Genomic DNA, 5,576 nt, shown 5'->3' on the forward strand with positions numbered 1-5,576 from the left:
TTTCGGGGCGCCTGGCCGGCTCAGTTGGTAGAGCATGTAACTCTTGATCTCGAGATCATAAGTTCAAGCCCCATGTTGGGTGCAGAACTTACTTTAAAAAAATTGTTAATTTTATGTGATGTGAATTTCACTTCAATTAAAAAAAAAAAAAAAAGGCCTGCCCTGAGGATAGGATGATGTGTTAAGTTGTGTGCAAGCAGTTCTGGTTTTAGGGGTTATGCATCTCTTTTTATAGCTGCCTTCTGATTATTGTAAGTTGTAACAGTTTGCCATTTGCAATAATAACTAAAAAAGTTTTCCTTTGAAGACAAGTGTGAATTTAAAAGGGCCAATTAAAAAAAAAGGTGTCACTGAGATAACAACAAATGACAGTAATTCAGAGCTGTCTGAAGAATCAGAAACTTGAAGAAATGTTATATTCTATGTTTAAGCCAATTAATTTGTATTGAGTGTCTACTGGGTCCTGGCTGCTGTTCATCGAAGGTGAAGAAGACCTGTTTTTTGCCTTGGATACTTTTAAGCTAGTAAAGGAGATAAGCTACATTGATAAATAATTTTAGGAAGAGGCTAAATGTGCCAAGTGCCAAAACTGAGAACAAACAGACGGAGATCCAAACTGGGTGACCAGTCCCATTGAAGAAAATACTAGAATATACCAGGAGAACATGAACTGAGAAATTTGCCTTTGCCATTAGGAACAAGGAACAGAGGGAATTAACACATGCACCTGACGATGTTATTCAGTATTCAGGTTTCATCTGCTGTGGCCCTCTGTGCCTCTCCCTCTCTCTCATTAACGTTGCGGTCATCCTGGACTCCCTTGTCCCCGGCAATCTCACATTCAGAGGTAGCACAGCAGAGGGCTCACATAGTAGACCCTGGAGCTAGACCACATGTGGACGAATCCCAGTCCCAACATTTACTCACTGTATAATTTTGGTCGTGTCACTAGACTTTTCCGTGCCTTAGTTTCCTCTTCTGTAAAATGGAGATTAAAAAAAAAATACTTTTTGAGAGCAAGAACATGTTTGTGCACATGAGTGGGGCAGAGGAAGAAGCAGGTCCTGCTGAGCAAGGAGCCTGATGTGGGACTGGAACCCAGGACACCAAGATCCTGACCTGAACCAGATGCTTAACGGACTGAGCTATGCAGGCGCCCCTGTACAATGGAGATATTAATAGTACCTACAGAATACAGTCACGTTGAAGAGTAAGTCAGCTGAGTGAATGGGTAAAGCATTTAGAAGGCTAACAAACGTTAGCCACTGTTGTCATCTCCCGTCCATTCCAGCTGCCCAAAATCTTTCTGAATCACACCCCCCCTCCCCCCCCCCCCCCCCCCCCCCCCCCCCACTGCTGCTTTAGTTTAAGACTTGATGTTGTTACAGTTGATTGTAATGGGGCCTTAGCTAGTTTGGCCTCCCCCGCCCCACCCTTTCCCTCTGTCTCACTTGACTGCCCGACACCTTCTTGCTTAGGCTTAGCACTCAGCTCTGGTGTGCCCTCTGAGAAACTTGCCCTGATTCCCTGGCCGAGCCCAGTTAAGGTTCTCTGCGTGCGTTCCTATGACCTTGAGCACGCGTCCCCTACAGGGCATGTCACAGTACCGTCACCGTACTTGATATTCCCTGGGCTGTGAGCACCTGGAGGGGTGGGGATCTGGGCTTATACTCAGGCTTGAACTTCCAACCGAAATACAACATTTGTTACAAAGCACATGCTTATTCATTGTTTGAGTGGATGAATGAATGGCCTCTGCCTCTGGAAAGCAAGTTCACAGTGTAGATTTTGCAAGCTGAGGTAAGCACACAGAAGGCTAAATAAGGGCAGTGTGTATTAAGGCCCACAAGAGTTCAGAAAAGGGCTTTTGGTGGGTGTCAGCCAAATCAAATTAGGCTTCAAAAAGCTGAGTTGGAGGGGCGCCTGGGTTGTTCAGTTGGTTAAGCATCTGCCTTTGGCTCAGGTCATGATCCCAGGGTCCTGGGATCGAGCCCCAGGTTGAGCTCCCTGCTCAATGGGTAGTCTGCCTCTCCCCCTCTCTCTGTCCTTCCCCTGCTCATGCTCCCTTTCTCTCTCTCTCTCTCTCTTTCAAATAAAGAGATTTCAAGTAAATAAAAGATTTCAAGTAAAATCTTAAAAAAATTTAAAAAGCAGTAGAGCTTGATTTGGAACCTAAGAACACATATAATTGGGGCTCTTGGCTGGCTCAGTGGGTGGACCATGTGTCTCTTGATCTTGGGGTTATGGGGTCAAGCCCCATGTTGGGTGTAGAGATTCCTTAAAATCTTGAAAAGAAATAAAAAGGAACAGTGGAACAGCCATAATTTGGGGGGGGGGCAGTGTTTTATGAGTTGAAGAGATAACAGAATAAAAAACCAAAAGTCTAACATCTCCCAAAGACAGAAGAGTTAAGGGTGTGTGAGCAGGGGTGAGGCGAGGGACAGTACAAGCAGTTCCCAGCCTTACAACAGTGTGTGTTCTGAAGGTTTATTTACAGATTGTTTGTTTGCCTGACAGTGAAGTTTCTGGCCGTGCCCAAAATATTGTATTTAACCTACTTAAGTAGCTGATCTGTCCCCTGGGCAGTACTCGCCTGAGCTCCAAGGGCTGGGAGCCGGGAGTCAGGAAAGGCCGCATGGGTTCTGGGCTGGAAGACGGGGAGTGGTAGAAAAAGTGGGGCTTTGCTATTCTTCTACAACCCTCTCTGCACACTTCTCTGTATCTCAGTTTCTCTTTCTCTACCTCTAGACATAGTTTCTCTAGGCCCTGAGCTTCCACCCGCGCCCCCCCCCCCCCCCCGCCCCGGCCACCAGACTTCCTTCATAGAGCACCCCAACCAAGTCTGCCAAACTCCAGAAGGTTCTCGAACCAGGCTTTCCCTATTCCCTGAGGGCAACAGCTCTGTGCTATTTGAAGAAACTGCTCTCCCTATTATCATTTTAACAGGATTCTTTTGAGCTCAAAAGAACATGTACTTGCTAGAATTTCTGGCCAGAGTACACAGCAAACAATGGGAGGGAGAGAGTAAGTGAAGGTCCAAACATTGTTGGAGGGAGAGAAAATTTGTTGGGAGACCGAGTTGGCACTAGAGGAGAAGATATTTTGGGACAGGGAAAGCCTTTGCTAATTTCCCTTTCTGCTCTAAACCCTCCTCTATATATTTTTGGTATATTCCTCTCTGGAATCCACAGCAACTGTAAGCTGCATTAAAAAAAAAAAAATTACAGCTTCCGTGACAATTCTTGGCTAAAGAGATTTCATGTTTTCCGGTTGTGTGCAAATCTAGGACAACCCGTAACAGGAAATAAGGTTAAATAAGTAAGGGAGAGCTCGGGGGGAGGGGGCTTTGAGTGTGGAGTCTACAAGTACAACCACACATGGAAGGAGTCATAGACGGTTTTCGAGTAGAGGATTGAGATGGTCCAAGAAATATGGAGGGCATGATTCATTCTGAGTTTTGGATTAGTAATGACCAGGTGTCCAAGTTCACTCTTGGTTCTTGTGAGTGGTCAGTATGGTATCCTACTTTTTTGCTACCCCTTTTTCGTTGTTCTGGGATTTTCGTTAACTGTTAGTGTCTGAATCTGTGCCTATCTGACTGTCCTGTGTGGGTTCTGAGCCGATCTTTCCTCTCTGATTCAGAATCCTAGAAACTAGACGACTCTTATGTTTCCGACTGTCTCCTAGGGACCTATACATTGAGTTTCTGTGTCCCAGCAGCAAAATTCAAGGGCAGTGTTAGCGAAACACGGCTCCCTTTTATAAGACCACATTACTTTCATTTACGTACAAATCTCCAGCCTTCGTACTGCAGAACACTCCACAAGATGGTGGCTAATCTGTATCAGTTAGCCCATCCCAGTGGCGGGAACCTCTGCCCCCTTGACGTGACCCTAAGCAACACGACCCTAAGCGGATGCTACAGTTGGGTTGCGAATATGCTCTTCCCTATGGGGAACTCCATTGTCTTTGATTCTTTTTATTACTCATCATGCCCATGTCCTTGATATCTCTACCATGCCGGTTTGCATAAATGGGAAGGCCAGGAAATGGCATGAGAAAAGGATTTGAGGCCTTTCCTTCAGCCTAAATTATAATTCTCATATTGGAATAGAAGGTTTGTAGGTCTTTCATCAAATAATATATATATTTTTTTCTCTATTTGGAAAGTTACAGGGGCTTGTTAGCATTGGGCCCTCCCATGCCCAATTTGTGTATTTTACTCTTGACTGCCCACTGTGCCATTTGAGTGACTGGGTATTGGTGATGTGCAGTGGCTTGCTTGGTTGAATTTGCTATTTTATTTTTTTGTTCCATCTCGTGGAGCAGTTATTGGCAAGATTGGATTTTGTGGCTTACTTTTTCATCCTCACTGACTACAATAATTGAAGAGGATCTAACAGTCCAAAGAAGATGCTTTTATCCTTTGCAATTAGCAGTCTGTAGAAATGATTGGTTTTCTGCGATGCTGCCTCATCTTTCAGTGTTCTGGTCTAGGGGGCGAACCGGTGAAAGGCGTTTCTTCAGCTTCCGGTTTTTTGTCTTGCTGAGACAAAGGATGATTGGCATTTCCCTTCCTTACTGTAGCGAAGTGTTTGGTTGGCTCAGTTTAGTTCAGCCGTCACTTGCGGAGTTAGTCACCCCATCACACGGCTGTACACCTGTTCTGGGCACCCTGCTGGCACACACAGGGTCAATCAAACAGACATCAAAAAGGAGCCGTCTAGGTATTTAGGTGTGCTGTTTGCAATTAGAGCCTCTCGTTGGTTTCTTACCATTCATAACTTAGTTCAGGAAGCCTAAGGCCCTCTCCCGGTTTCTTGTTTCATTATTACCCCCAAACAGCTTAGTCTTAGAGGAGAGAGAAAAACCGACCTCCGCCAAACTTGATTTCACCAAAATTGCCTCCTATAGTTGGGCTCCTGTGTGACAGGCACTGAGATGGGTAGAATAAAAACATTGAGGAGGACCCAGAGGCAGCTCTCAGGAGTTTACAGTCTGGTTTCTAGTTTACGGAAACCGTTACAACGCGAAGTGACAGGACCTAGACTATTCAGAGTATCATGGGGCTTTAGAAAACCTAGCAACGGAGGCTGCTGAGGGATGTGAGGGGGGGTTTCATGGAAGGACATGTGCTTGAACACTTACTTCAGTGTGACTAGAAATTGGCTTGGTAGACGAGGAGGGCAAGGGATACCAAGCGGAGACAGTGTCCTGGGAAAACCTGCTGAGGCACGAGGGAGTGTGGCACATTAGAGCTCCATGCCAGGAAGTGCCAACTGAGGGATAAAGGGGGGCTCTGAGGGTTGCCCCAGGAGGGTATTTCTGGCAAAGGTACAGGTCGATGATTCTGCAACTTTAATCAGGTATCATGATACCTGCGTCTCCCATGACGCAGCCCTCTTTTCCTCGTGAAGCATCTCCATGGGGGAGCTGAGGAGTCATATTTGCGGGGATTTTTCCCTCAAATAAATATTAATACAATACAGGGCTGACTAATAGCCACCAAATTAGGCGTCAGGGGACCTGGATTCTTGTTTTCCAGCTCTCTCAGCAGCTGTGTCACTTGAGCCAAG

Source organism: Mustela nigripes, chromosome X, assembly GCF_022355385.1.
Source record: "Mustela nigripes isolate SB6536 chromosome X, MUSNIG.SB6536, whole genome shotgun sequence".
NCBI classification, from domain to species: Eukaryota; Metazoa; Chordata; class Mammalia; order Carnivora; family Mustelidae; genus Mustela; species Mustela nigripes.